The sequence below is a fragment of the Lonchura striata genome, chromosome Z (genome assembly GCF_046129695.1).
Source record: "Lonchura striata isolate bLonStr1 chromosome Z, bLonStr1.mat, whole genome shotgun sequence".
Classification (NCBI taxonomy): domain Eukaryota; kingdom Metazoa; phylum Chordata; class Aves; order Passeriformes; family Estrildidae; genus Lonchura; species Lonchura striata.
Window position 1 is genome coordinate 19,271,042 of NC_134642.1, and position 15,742 is coordinate 19,286,783.

Below are 15,742 nucleotides of genomic sequence, written 5' to 3' on the forward strand. Positions count from 1 at the left end.
TATTTAAAAAAAAACCTACATACTGGTGCAAGAGACTGCAGAAATAAATTAGATTTGTATTTATTAGATTTTACTTTAAGAATGTGAATTTGTTCTAAGAATGTGTTTATTAATTTGGGTAAAATACATTGTTACATTTGAACTATTTGTATTTTTACTGTAGGACACACCAACACAAGGGGATAATTTTATTACTAACAATAAAAGTAATTCATATTTTAGCTAATAAAATGAGATAAAAGGATGACCAAACAGCATATTTCAGATCACACTGTAATCACACTGTAATAGCACATTTTCAAAGGCAAGGAAAAATAAATCCTTGAAAAGGAAACTTAGTATCAAACTGGAATTTCATTGTTGGTATTCACTCCAATAAACAGACACTGCTTGTGTGACGTCACTTCTTTTAGATAACAGTGAGGTTGGTGATATTATACTTCAATGATATCATGAAGAAAAAGGCACTCAGAGGACTGATAAGAACAAATATCTGCTGGTTTAAAAGTAACAGACTATGGGTGAACTTCATATATTAAAATCAGAAATAACTTTTCTTTTTTACTTTGTAAATTCTCCATATATCAACAACAAGAGAGCAGAGAATTAAAATCTATGCTGCATCAGTGAATCATTATTTTCATATACCAAATATATATAACCAGAGTTGTAAAACTATTCTTGTACATTGTATCTAGCTTAGCAAAACACACATGGTGTTTCATTGAAAGATGAAGATTCTTTTTCCAGCACTCAAGCTCCAACAGTAGCACAAACTTTGACTGAAAGAAAAAGAATGAGCATAGTATATTAAGGCTGAGAGATATGAGACACAATTGTCTAAAATATGACTCACAATCATTAGGCTCTTCATTATTCAAAACTTTTTTAACACCTAGAAATAAGTAACCATTTTGTCTGTTGTCTCTAGTCAGTATTTAAATAGAAAAATTAAAAAGAATCCTCTTTCAGATTAAAATTCCCAGTTAGAAAGTATTATAATTATATAGAGTTAATAGAGTGTTACTATCAACAGAATCTGTAAGATAACAGAAGCTATGATGTAATTTACTAGAACAGGAACATTGACAGGTTGCAGTGACTTCTTAAATCTACAAGCCTTCTTTGCAGTCAGAAAAAGCCTTTACAGTTTTCTAATACTCATATGGGTGTGGATATGGAATATTCTGGGAGGAGTCTGACAAGTAGTTTAATAATCGATTACTGAAATTTGGAAATCAGACAATATCTAGCATTCCTGTGTTACTTGTGCTCTACTAAACTAATTACAAAAATTTTCCAGATTTTGGAAATTAACAAACAAAAATTACAGTTTTTTCAGATGTGTGGAAACCTACAGTTTCTGGAAAATAGGAATTGAGCATTGTAGGAATCAACTGCTCTGTTTATATGATATACAGTTAATCTGTAAATACGTAAATAATCTGATTCCTCTGTGACTCAGACTTCTTACATATCAATCACATATTTATAGTTCTGGAAATTTGCCAAGAGAGCCTGGAAGAGAAGTTTGTCAGATAAACATTTAAGGATGTTGTTATAGAAGTTAAATCTGAAATGACAATTCAGCTGATCAAAGTAATAGATCTACACCAACTTACCACCTCACCAGAATATCCTCATAGCACAGTTAACGACTGGAGGATTAAAAGTGTAAGACTCTTCAAGATTTCCCTGAAACAGAAAATCAAAGATGTTTTATTTGCTTTTCTACAGCAACACCAATAAATTCTGAAGGGTTCAAGAAACAAAAAAAATAAATACACTGATGATAAATAAATTCTGCAAACAGTAATCATTGAAAAGCAGCAAAAGAAAGAGGAATTTATATAATAACTGTGATGTGAAACAATATAAATCATATTTATACACAATTATATTGAAATTATCTGTACTTGATTGAAGTGGTTATGAAACAATTGTGTTTCAAACACATTGTCTTAGTCATAAACACTTTCTTTCTTTGCCACTGTGCTAGACCAACCCTTTCTCAATGTTGTGTTTTGTGCAAAAATATTGTTTCATAACTGAACTTATGTTATTAGCTCTATAAATACTCCAAACATATTACTAAAACCTGCAGTACTTGCAGTAACAGTATGTCATTTGGTAAATTACCTTAGCCATTTGGAAACAGAACTGTAGTCTTTTCAATACAAAGTTATCTTTTCACAAACCTGTGACAACCTCTACCATATGGGTATCCATTCAATGCATGCATTTAGCTTTTTCTTGCTAGCAGTCAAGCTTAAGAGGTGAGCCAAATGCAAGGTCCTGCATCCTGACTGGGGAAACCCAAGCATAAGTACAGATTGGGTGGAGAATAGGTTGTGAAGAGAAGAATTTAGGGGTGTTGGTTGATAAGAAGGAAAACACAACCCAATAATGTGCACTTGCAGCTCACAAAGCCAACTTCATCCTGGGCAACATCAAAAGTGGTGTTCCCAGCAGATCAGTGGATGTGATTGTCTCCCTCTACTCTGCTCTTGTGAGACCCCACTTGGAGTGCTGCATCTGAGGCTGGGGCAACCAGAAAAGAAAGATATGGGACCTGTTGGAACAAGTCCTGAAGAGAGACACTGGGCTGACCACAGGAATGGATAACCTCTTCCATTAAGAGAACTGGGGACAGAATTGGGGTAGCTAGGACAATTGGGGTAGCTCAGTCCAAAGAAAAAAAAAACACTTTGGGGAGAATTTGTAGCACCTTGTAGTAGATGAAGGAGGCTTTCAAGAGGGCTGGAAATGGACTTTTGACAATGGCATGTAGAAATAGGCCAATCCTAATGGCCTTATGTTGAAGGAATGTACATTTAGGTTAGATATGAAGAAGGAATATGCTGTCCAAAGAGGTTGCGGACTCCCCATCTGTGAAAGAGTTTAAGGCCACGCTGGATAGCACTGTGTATAACTGGTCTAGTAGAAGGAGACCCAGGCAGGGGATCTGAATGTAGATCTCTATCGTGCCTTCTAGTCATAACCATTCACTGAGTCTATGATTCTGTGATCTTTGCTTTGGAATAAGGCTGGGAGAGGTCAAACTGCTCAGTCTGGAGAGAAGAAGGCTGAAAGGAAAACTCATCAATACATATACAAATGAAGGGAAGAGGCAAAGATGCAACTGAGGTGTTTTCTTTGGTGCCCAATGACAGGACAAAAAGCAATGAGAAAAAGGAAACACAGAAAGAGTTGTATGAATATCAGCTTTTTTAACTGTAACTAAATACTGAAGCAGTTTGCCTAGAAATGACTGTGGAATATTCATCTCGGAAATACTGAAAATCTGGTCTTGGGTAATCTGGAAATACTGGTCTTGGGTAATCTGCTTTCAGTAGCTCTGCTTGAGCAGGGAGGGGGACCCAGATCCAGCCTTTAACACTGTGATACTGTAATATTTTATACACAGCACTCATGAGTTTGTGTTTTATCCACTCACTTGACAGTCTGGGATTGATAACCACCTTCCTTGTTTTATATATCTCAGTCATGTCATTCAGAAATCACAATATTCCTAAATTATTTAGGAGAGGATAAAAGTAAATAGCAATAATTGACCACCAATGATCAAGAATGTTTCACCCTAAAAACTCTCTTCCTTGAAACTATTCTATTTTTATCAAAATACAGTAACAGTTTCAGCGGTTTTGTTTTTAATTCACTGCATATGCAACATGAAGATAATTGAAAATAGGCAGGTGGAAAACTTTTGTTATAAGCAAATGTTAAGTAGTACAAAAATACAAGGGGAACATATGTTTGGAGCATTTATTTAATATGATCTTGCAGGGATTTCAAATGTGGTGAAACATGGTTGTATATGACAATGTACTCAGTCAATCATTTTTATGTCAGAAGCATTTCAATATCTGCTTTTTTTTCCACAGTCAGACTGGAAGCAGAGTGAATAGAAATACACAAATAATAATGCTGTCAGTGCTGAAGGCTTAATGACATGGTTCAAATTACCAGCTTGGATACATATTTTGTTACATTTTAACATTGCTGTGTTTATGGCAGAGATTTATTAGGCTGATACTATACATCAGTTAGTATTTTCTTTATGTCTATAAAAGCATCTGGGTTTTTTTTACTTCAGTTTGTTAACTAATCATCACATTGTAAGAATGCTGATTAAATAATATGAACTCATAAAATATGTCCTGAAAACTGGTGCACTATTCATTGTTCCTTCTTCACAAAATTGAATGAATATATAAGATTCTTTCATTCTTTTATCACTTCCCTTTGTTACTCTATACTATGTATTTTAGTTACCTGTATTACATTTGTGTGGTCCAATTATATGGACTTTCATCACTTGAAAATTATGAACCCGTTATGTTCACTTAAAGACCATTTTCACATTCAGTACTTTCCCTTTCTATTAATAGTACTAGTTTTCATCGACTTGTGCTCAAAAACCCCCAGAAATTCCAACCACAAAACATAAAAATATTGCCTAAATATATATTTCCTAAATATATTCTTAATATTCTAAATTGTTAAGCACAATTTGTATGGAATAATTTATGATCATTTTCTTAAAGAATAAAAAACACATTCTGTGTACATTAAAAGAAAGAGGAAGAACTCAGAGTTGTACTCTGAGGATCTTCAGAACTCTGAGGATCTTCAGAGTTGTAGTAGAGGGACGGAAGTTGAGCAAGACTATCTTTTTCCGATATTTGGAGGCATGCATACCTTTCACCTCCATCTTCCCCTGCATGGTTTTTCTCTACCCACCATTCCATGGTTCTTTTCTAGTCTTACTCAATTTCTTTTGCTAGTTTTACAGTTAGGCCTCATTCAGTTTTTATCTCAGTATCAAAAATATCAGTGTATCAGCATAGCTTTGAGCTTAAGTCATAGATGATTACATCTCAAAGACAGAAAAGATAGTTTATTTAAAACTGTTTATTTAAAAGATAGAAAAAAATGAAGAGGATAGTGGGTTACATTGCTAAAAATATCAACAGAATATAGTTGCTATACAGCCCCAAAGGATCAAAAAGCTTATCCCTGTTTCAAAATAAAATAATTCATAAAATGGCAGTTATTTTTTGCAAAAATACTCCTTCCCCTAAAAAATCTTTTGTGTCTCCAAAATCTTTATTCCCTGTATTTACATATAAAATATAAGAAAGCAGATGTTACGGTTTCCAAACTTTGTTTCTAAGTCTGTGTCACACAACGCTAAAATCTCTTGAGAGAGAAGATGTGGTCTGTGCTGTTAGCGGACTTTTGGGGCAGACATTGCTGTTCGACTCTGTGTATGACCATAGCCAGGCCTCTCTCAGGTTCCTCACTGGTAAATTGAGTTGGCAGTCTTCTGCTATGTCATGACATGCCATAAAAATAAGTTCATTGAAGAATACCATCAAAGCATGTGAACCTATGGGAATGAAGGTAACTCATTTAAATTTTACCTAATTAAGGTTAATTCTCTTATGGTTATCCTTTAGTCTTCTTTTTAATCCCTCTAGTATTGAAATAATGAGAATGGACATCCATTGTATTCCATACCTTAGGCAAGAAAAACTAGCAGCTAACATGGAACAGATACAGTATCTTCCACTGCTTTATGCTTTTCTGCCCGGTCCACTGTTACTCCCTTGACAGAGTCCATGAGTCTAAAGAGCTCAGCACTGTTATTTAGGAAAAAAAAAAAAAAAATTCTGCAAGTTTACCTTTTTGATGGCAGTCTGATAGATGTTAACCTGGACAGGGAAAGGGACAGAAGCATATGAATTGGTACTTTTTGGGGTAACTAGATTGTAGTTTTTTTTGGATTTTTCAAAAGAAAAAACCTCTCTCAGGCACTTGAAGGTCACAGAAAAGGACAGACAAAGCTCTTTAACAGCTGAAAATCCAGTCAGGACAAATGACATAGTAGTCAAGCCTTTTTTTTTTTTTTTTTTTTTTTTTTTGAGGGAAACAGTTGTCGTATATATGGATATGGCACAGAATAAAAAATTATGTCCTATATTGTCTCACAAGCAAGAAGTCAATTTTGTGCTCTAGAAAGAAAAGAAATACCTAAACCCAAATCTAAAAAAATAAAAAAATTGAGAGACGATAAGGAATTAAGTACATGACTTATAACTAATTTGATGCAAACAACTGTCATGCTGGGATAGCCTCCTAGTTCTGAGTAACATCATTTAGATGCTGGGAACTTGCAACAACACAACACTATCTGTAACACAAGATAAGTTCAGATTTAGATTATAAAAAGTGTGTAGAAAATCTTTAAGGATTGAAGCACTGAAAAAATAGAATATCAGGTTCATTATAAGCAGGAGAGGTGAGCTAGAAGTTGAATCTTCTACAGGCTGGAGGTACTTAGTCTGATTTAGAATTAGTGTCAGAGAGCAGACTCCATGCTTCTATAATTTTACTAAAAATGTTTGGAAGGATGAAAGACTGCATAAAACATTGGTAATATACCTTAAATTCGCCTTTCATAGTAATTTATTTTCCCCCATAGAATTGAAAGTTATTTATATTTAGGATTTTTTGGTTTTGACATAATGATTATATTGTCAAAAATTGTTTTCTTTCTAAGAGCAATTTTTCCCTTGCTAATACAATAACTGTCATCAACAACATCTGACAGTCACTCTCAGGCTATGTGAGTACACCCTGTTTACTGTCATCCTTACAAATATTAAGTGTGAAAATTATGTATTTCTCAAATAAAGTTTAGAGTAAAATATTTCTTATCTAGCCATTTGCTTTCAATCAAGAAAGAACATCAAGAGATCTATCTTTGGCTCTACAGCATGAAAGAGGAGGAAAAATATACACCTCTCAAATTAAAACATGGAAGTGTGAAGAATGATATTAAAATCAGGATTTTCAATATTCAGAAAATCTGGTACCTAATTTAGTTCAATTAGTTTCCTCAGAGAACAAAACTACAAAGTCATTCAAAAAGACTAGATGAACCAGGAGAAACAAATATTAGTCTAAAAAAGCCAGAATGTTTTTCACTTCTAGAAGTAGCAGTTTACATGCACATGAAGGATAACAAAAATAGTTGATTAAGAATTTTGTATCTGATGTGTATTATGAGAATAAAAAATATTTTGCCCTTGAATATTTTCTGAATATTTTCCTGATCCCTCAATCATGATTAATCCTGACCATTCAATGTCACCTGTGTATTTAGTCCAAAAAGACAATAGTAGATGATGGAGCTAAAAGGGGCCTATTAAGACCTTTCACTTGCCTAACCTTGTTTTCACAGACTGAAACACAGTCTCCCTCTTAACAGCACAAGCAGGCAGTCTTCCAGGAATGATTTTACAGCCAAATAAATCAGTGTTTCTTCTCCTGTAAAGTCATTCTCAGTAGTATTCTCATTGCTATTAAGAGGTAGCACGATGAAGAATAATATCAAGAAACATGGCATTGCCCCAGTGGAATGTAGTAGGAAGGAAAATAGAGGGTTTTAGGCTGCTATTTAGAGGAGATTTAAGCTCTAGCAAACAGGACCCTGCAGAGAGATAAAGGGAAGATGTGTTTAACACTTTTTCACCTATTAGAATAGCACTGGTGTTGTTTTACCTTACATTTGACGAAAGTTTGACAATTACCTCCAGGGTGCTCTCCCCTTCCCAGGCCGCTCCCTGTGTATGGGGGCCGCATCCTAGGGTCAAGCCATGGGGAGAGGCACCACAGCTGTGCGGAGACTGCCCTGCAGCCCACTTAGCTGGGAGCCATGGGTCAGGACTCAGAGCAGGGCTGGAAGCCACATCAGAGCTATGAGGCCTTGTCCCAGGATGTGCCTTCTGCTGAAATTGCCCTCAGGGTGCAGAGGCGCCTGCCCAAGAGCCTGGGGCTGTGCCCACAGCTGCAGCTCAGCTGTCATGGCTCAGCTTTCCTCCCGGTCCCTGCCACTGCGAAACTCTGGGCTGACCCACATCTCTCCACCTCCCTTCTGCCTCCAGGGCCTCCGCTTGTCCCTGTGGTTCACACTAATTCCATAACCTGGCCCTGTGTTAGTCTGTTACTTTGCAGTTTGTTCTTCTGTAGTATGTTTTAATATTTCTTATTATAAGTTTGTAATGGTTCATTCTATGTACCCCATTTGGCTTCCCTAATGATTGAGTCCTGAGTTGTTTACCAGTTTTCCCCACCAAAATGCATGTCAATCCACTTGTCAGTCTCTGTATGCCTGCCTTGTTCCCTTGTCTCACCCCGTCTGTCAAAGGTAGCACACTCCTTTGGTTCTGGAGTGTTCCCTGTCTCTCATCCCTTCCTCGAAGCAGGATTGGGTTGTGAGGTTTGCTCCCTCCCCGTGTTGGCTTCTACTGGGAGCCCTTACCCTGCACCCCTCCCCTGATGCCTCCTGTTGGTCCCAGGCTGTGTCCTCCCGTGTTCCCTCTACCCTTTCAAAGCAGCCCCTTCGGGTTCAGATTTGCCACTTGCTCTGCCCCGCTTTGGGATTAAATCCTTGGAGACTCACCCAAGTGCCCTTCCCTCATTCCCTGCTGTGCTTCCCACCCGCAGCGATCCCGGCCCCGCTCCGGGCTGGGCTCAGCCTCGGGAGCGGGAATCTCCATCCTGTGGGCACTGAGAGCCAGACCCATGGCCCTGGCTTGTGTGACTTTGTCATAGGCCCCTGCTCCTGGCCTCGTTCCAGATCCCACCCAATAGAAGAAAAATAACTTAAAAGTGCTGTTCTTTTGTAGATGTGGAACGAGTATTTCCTCCTTGCCAAAAATTAAACTTCCTAGACCCTTTGAATATAGTTTGAATTTTCCAATATATTAAAAGTTTAATCATGGTCTTGCTTCTGCAGTAAGAAATTTATCTGAGAGGTTGTTTTTTATTTTTTTTTGTTTGTTTGTTTGTTTGTTTGGTTTTTTTTTGGTTGTTGTTTTTTTTTTGTTTTTGGTTTTTTTTTTTTTTGGTTGGGTTTTTTTTTTTAATCTGGAAAGTTATTGCATAATGATCTAGGAGCATTGACATTAACTTGTCTCTTAATTGTTCTGTTATTCAAGCACTATCAAATAAATTATCTTTTTTTTTTTTACAAAGAGTAAAGATTAATATATTGCCTAGTCAGCAAACTTTCTAGGCATAGAAGACATCACAGCTAAAATAACTATTTCTTATGAGGTAACTTGTGCCTTGAGAAACTGCGGTAGAGACAATGCTCTATTCAAATATAGCTAAAAGTTATTCTTTTATGAAACTCACCAATCTTCTTGGCATAATTAGGAATTCTGTAAATAGATTAATTTTAAAATTTCCTTCTGTTACTACCCTTAATTTTTTATCCATTTAAAAATATTTTTGTTTTGTGTCTCTTTTTGTTTATAATGACTTTTGTTTAAAACTTCCTCTGTCATTTTGTTTCTTTTTCATGTCTAATGAATACAAATAGTACTCAACAGCATTTAGCATTTATAAAAATGGCATATTATCACACAGAAATTCTTCAGCTATGCCTGTAAAGTAATAAGGAAAATCTGCTACTAATGGGGCAACTTATAGTTCATCCAAAATCTGCAAAGCAGGTATTTGTGAAATGAATTCACAAAAAGATAAAAATTAATGGTGGGTGTAAGGAAAATACAAAAAAATCCCTGGAAATTCTGCCATTATTTCTTCTGGTCATACACCAAGAAGAAGTTATAAAATATATAGTGGAATAAAACTGCAGGAAATATTTCACTTTTCTGTGGTGATTCTACTTTTTGTTATTGTTGGTTTTAACTCTGGTTTTTGAGGGTTTTTCTTCTGTCTTTTTCTATTGTCTGAATAAAATATCTGACATACTATGGAAAATTTCACATTAGTACATATCAAAAAGTTATGTTTTGTAGGAAAAAAAAATTATTTATTAAATGTACTAGAGTTATAGAGTGCACTTTTCAAAAATCTAAATATATGAATAGAATTCCCCACTGCAAAAATTCTTGATGAGTGTTTGAAAACTGAGAACTTTATTTCAAGATCTTTAAGTGGTTGTGTGGTCCAGTACTGTCTGTGTGAAGCCAAAGTTACCAAGACAGGTTGGCAAACAAAAGCTAAAGTGTTATTTTACCCATTCCTCAATTCTCACATAATCTCACAATTGTACCCTGTCTCTCTAACTCTTTCTACAGACAGTTGATATAAGTGATCTTACACCACAAATCAGCGAAAATCACGGTTAAAAGGAAAAGGGCCAAGAGTCCTCCAAGGTGATCTGAATCTACGTGGCAAGAAAAGAACAATTTGCTTTATGGAAAGAAAAAAGAAAGGGAAGGGAAGGGAAGGGAAGGGAAGGGAAGGGAAGGGAAGGGAAGGGAAGGGAAGGGAAGGGAAGGGAAGGGAAGGGAAGGGAAGGGAAGGGAAGGGAAGGGAAGGGAAGGGAAGGGAAGGGAAGGGAAGGGAAGGGAAGGGAAGGGAAGGGAAGGGAAGGGAAGGGAAGGGAAGGGAAGGGAAGGGAAGGGAAGGGAAGGGAAGGGAAGGGAAGGGAAGGGAAGGGAAGGGAAGGGAAGGGAAGGGAAGGGAAGGGAAGTAAAAAGAAAAAAGGAAAAAAGAAAAGAAAAAAAAAGCTATTTAGTTTTATATATATTTTTTTTAATGGAAATCCTTTCATAGTATTTGGTTAAAAAATGCAACACATTTTTAAGGCAAAATCAAAAATTGTTTTTTGATTAAATGTTAAATTAAATGTTAAAGCAAAATTAAATGTTTTGTAGTATTATGTTGAAATATGGATTACAGTTTCATTGTTTTAAAGTAAGCAAAATATCTTTAGCTTTACTTACAAGTTCTTTAAATATCAAATAACAAGGAAGCGGATGGCAGTGGAAGAATTTTATATATAATCCTTGGACCACATATGTATTTTTGAACATGCTTTTCATGTACAAGCATAGTATAGTTGTAATCAGCTACATCTGAATCCTAGAGTAGCTTATTCATGTATTAAGATATAGTTAAACAAGAAGCTCCAGAAAAGAGAGATTATTTGCATGATCAAATCTATGCATAGTTGAATAATCTGTAGGCAGTTGCTGTCTCAGTAGTTCGTGGTTTGTTTTTTTTTTCAGCAGAAGAAAAGAGTCACTGTAACACTTTTTTATAGACAGATTTAAAATAAAATCAGTTAATTATTTATAGGAAGCCGCAGCATACACTTAACTTAATTGGATTACTTTTAAATATCCTATTTGACAGTATCCCTTGAATAGGAAGACCTTATGATCTTCTGTGGATAGAAAATAATGCCTGAGCAAGACTGATCTTTAGGGAGGCTGTGTATATCCTGTCCAATACCAATTACACTACAAATGTGCCAAGTAAGAAGAATGACTATGAATGACAGGTCCACTGCAAGGAAATCCAAGGAAATCTGTTACAGTAAAAGGCAGAACAGCTTCAGATTCTTGCAGCTGTTTAAGCAAGTTTAGTTTAAGTTTAGTGTAGGCAGTGTATGCTGTCACCGAAATGCAAATTTAACTACAGCTTTGGTCCACCTTCCTTTATCTGAATCGTCAATATAGTAAAATAATTGTAACATATGTCTTCTGGCTTGGCTGGTTTCAGACAACTTAGTGATAACACTTATGTTTTGTCATCTTGAAAATTAAAACTGGAGGAGAATAATCTGTGTAAGCAATTCAGGCATCAGCTGGGAAAAAAATATAATTTCTTGACAGAGTTTGTGCTTAATATGCATGTTTATAGTCTGCATTGGGGTAGGTGGAGAGTTGCTGCCATCTGCTGGAAGGATTTCTTTACTGACTAAATAAAATTGGAGGGGTTTTGTTATTAATAACATAATGAAATATTAAAACTGTCACCACTGATGAAATTTAGGTGCCTAACACCTGTGCAGCCATCTAAATGATCATTACTCTAATGGTATTAAGAGTGTAAAGTTATAAAAATGTGGACCTAAATCTCTTTGCCATTCAAGGTCTGAATTGAGGATTTTTTAATTAAACCATATTCATAAATATTAACTAGAGAGCATAGATCCTCCCAAAATGGTGTAAATAGAAAATATAAAAAGAAAGGGAAATTAAAAGTAAAGAGGCTTTTGCAGACAACCATTTTTTAAATTTCATAGTATAAATATCAATGCTACAATTTAATTCATTATGATATGTAAAAATACTGGTCTAAAATCCCAATGCTATGGATAGGTAGCAGGAACCTTACAGTGAATACTCAGATTTCTCAAAGAGTTGGCAGTTTCAGAAAACAAAAAACAAACATATAAAAACAAAATCAAAACACACTAGTTTTGTCCATCTACCAGGAGGCTGCACTTTAGGTCCCAACACACGCAGAGTAATTGGTACTGCAAAGAAGTTTGATGCTGAATGTTAGAATAAGCAGTACCTTATAGGGCCCTGAAGATTTTTGAAGAGCTTTTCTGTCTTCATTCTCAGTTCTGTTTCATCTATTTTTAGTCCCAAATTCAGACAACACTTGGTATTTCGTGCCAGCTAAATACCTATAAATGTTAATTTTTTATCTGCTTGGTAAGGATTTCAAGACAGCCAAGTAAGATGTTGAATTAGACAGATTTGTGATTTAGATGTGAATACACAGCTTCACAGATTTGCAAGTTTTAACCAAAATACATATAGGCATACATGTTCTTAAAAAAAAAAAAAAAAAAAAATCCTGTCTAATTTTTTTGATATCTTGATACTACTAGAACTCTACTGATATTGTAATTTCATTAGCCTATTTTCATTTGCTTAGAAATAGTGCAGCTGGGAAGAAATTGCATAGCAAGATGGAATGGAAGTGAGACCAACTAGAATGAGGAAATCAAGCCAGTTGAACCACTTATAAGAATATAAATACACAGTGGAGGAGTATGGTGAGAGGAATTATGATTATGTAGTGAAATGATGGATTGATATCAGGCTATCATGCCTGAAGTATTTGCTGTCCCAAGAAAACTTATACAAAATTATATTGTAATTTAAACTGCAGGGTGAATAATTTATTTCCTGCTAGTCTAAAGTTTACATTTCATGTCTTTTACATCTCATTACTCATACTAAGTTAAAAATACCAACTGTTAAATTCAACCCATTGGATTTCAGTCTAAGGATTATTTATGATGCCCTACCATTAATTTTGTCTTTAGGTCCAGTGTTCATTACCTTGATACTGAGAGCTTAAAAGTGGCCAACAGATGAAATCTACTGGAAGATAATTTTTTAAATGTAGAGGCACACCTCCACCCATTTTATCAATTTATTCTGATGTGCACAACGGGAGTATTTGGTATCTTCATGAGCTAGGTTTTGGAAAGTAGAAAACTTTCAGGTATACTTCCATAGTTTTGCACCTTCCCATGTACTTATTGTATTCACACCATATTCTCATGTCTTTACAGGGCCACACTAGGTTTTCTAGGAGTTATTTGGATAATTGCAAAGAAAAGCCTTTCTCAGGAAGTGGAATATATCTTAATGGAAAATATAGGACAATAATGATCAAGGGATATTCCAGCTAGCTGAAGCAACTACACCAGCATCAGTCTGATACTGTACTTGGGCTAACTAGAGAAAGACATGAAAAGCATACATGTGAAGATGCATAAGAAATGAAGTAAGAAAACTTCTCTGTAATCATTATGATTAAAGGTCTTACATTCAGGTTATATTACTAACCTTAATTGTAACTATATATTTTCTGAAGTCTAGAAGACTTACAAAAAGATTAAATGTCAGAGGCACACTCAGTTTCAAGGTATTATAGACAAATATTTTGTCTAGGAATGTCAAGAAGATCAAGAGGTTTTGAATAACATTTTTGTGTAATTTTTTGTAATGATGCAGTGCATCTCTGACACACTTTTGCAAGAAATTGAGAAACTACTCAGTCTGGACAAAGTTGTTCCTTGTGAATAAATGTAAAAAAAATGTGCAAGGCAGGTTAAATCTCTTACAGCATAAAATATATTTGTCTCTTTGCAAAAAAAACTTTGTATTTAATTGAAAGTACCCATTACTGTCAGAAGCTATGCATTAATTAGAGAAACAGAAACACTCAGACTTTCTATACCCTCTGGTCTTAGCCATCATAATTTAATACTGTGTAAAAGTCAAATTTGCTGCCTTGCTAAAAACCACTAGTCTGTGCTGTTGTATAAGAAATATGTATCAAGTAAATTCCTTACAAATATAACTGTAATCATTTCTGTAAGCATGTTTTGTACCATTAGGTAATACTTATAAACATTTTAGTTGAGTTTTAGCTTTTATTGACCCCTATCTTCTATATCATGAAAATACTAAATTAGAAAGTATATCATATTCAAAGCATCATATTTGTTTTAATTCTATTTTAATATTTTACTAGAAGTATATTAGACTAACAAGTAAATCTTCAAGCTAGGAAGTCTAACAATTCAAATGTTCAATGGGAAGGCTGCTTAGTGATTAAGATTATGCTTCAAAAGAGTGTTAATGTTGTGGAAATTTTCTTCCATTATATATATATTTAGTTTTTAAAAACCAAATGTATCTATAGCTTTTAATATAGTAACCTGGAAAATATGTGTGCTTATTGGATGTTTGCAATTTAAGCAGGACAATTAGACTTTTTTGTCACATCATCATTTTGATTCCTTGTCAAAAGAAAATATCACAAGAAGTTTACAATTCTGGACTGTCTATACAATTAAAGTATAGATACTGTGCAATTCTCTTTTTTCCTTTTTCAGGACTACAGTCCTTGCTGTCACACAGATCCTGATCTTCAGAAGTTTAAAAAGCTCAAATTATAGGCAAGAAATCTAAGCATTTGCAGTCAATCAGTAAATAAAATATTAATGAAAGTGGATAATTCAATTTAAAATATCCATGGAAAGTTTGTTTCCATGGTTGTTTTACACATTGCTGAATGTGACAGGAGAAGTGTTTAATCACTTTACAGCAGAAATCTGATTTTGAGTGTCAGTCCAAACTTAAGTTGCATATAATTTCTATACCATCAGTTATTTAGCAGCCTTATTCAAATACGACACATACCGGATGTATATTTCCAGTCAAAAAAATCTGAAATTGAACAATGCATGACTTTTTCTATGTCCTTATTTCTACGTGATCATTATAGTTACCATTCACAGGACTAAATTTGAAACAAACTTATCATTAAAAAGAAAAATAAAAATTAGGAATTACAGACTTTAAAGTTTTGATTTATTCAGAGAGTCTAATGGAACAGTCAACAGCACAAATCCGTCTATCTTTTTCCTGATTCAATTTTATGCCAGGAACTCTCACAGTCTGTATATAATCCAGTTCCAACATCAGGGAGAAATGTCAATCCCTGGGGAACTTTTACTACACAAGAGTCATTGACCTTAAGTATGTCATGCTGGAAATATTCTCGATCTACTTTAAATTCATATATATATGCTCTAGTCTCACCCTTGCGAAAGACTCCACTCCCAGGTTTGCAAGGCAGGATTCACACTCCTTCCAGCCTAAAAATTCTATTGAAATAAATTGATTTTCTGAACCATAATCTAGCATACTGATTTGACCATAAGGTGTGCTATTGCAATTTTGGAGTATATGTCACTATTTTATAATGAATTTAAAAAAAAAATATTTTCACAATTCAATAGTTAAAATTACATATTGCATCTATTAGAAAGCTATTTGCTGTAGGTAAGCTAGTTTTCTAACTTTTTCAATACAGTTGCAGGTGTGACAGACATAAGCATACTGTTGCAGCTCAC

At 34.8% G+C, this 15,742-nt stretch overlaps 1 protein-coding gene and 1 long non-coding RNA gene across 36 annotated transcripts in view; one reads left to right on the forward strand and one right to left on the reverse strand.

Annotated features, from left to right (window-relative positions):
- The window catches only part of LOC144248374 (uncharacterized), a 53,569-nt gene extending 43,357 nt beyond the window's left edge, over window positions 1–10,212 (forward strand). Inside the window, exon 3 of the long non-coding RNA XR_013341714.1 lies at window positions 10,140–10,212. This is a non-coding gene — a long non-coding RNA (uncharacterized LOC144248374). The remainder of the gene's footprint in view (window positions 1–10,139) is intronic.
- The window catches only part of PTPRD (protein tyrosine phosphatase receptor type D), a 1,155,761-nt gene that overhangs the window by 912,852 nt on the left and 227,167 nt on the right, over window positions 1–15,742 (reverse strand). For 34 of the 35 annotated variants that reach the window (XM_077790475.1, XM_031507373.2, XM_031507363.2 and 31 more), the window contains one exon: window positions 1,623–1,695. The exons of the other annotated variant lie outside the window; for it this stretch is intronic. The gene's annotated coding sequence lies outside the window, so the exon portion shown is untranslated. The remainder of the gene's footprint in view (window positions 1–1,622; window positions 1,696–15,742) is intronic. 35 annotated transcript variants of the gene reach the window in all.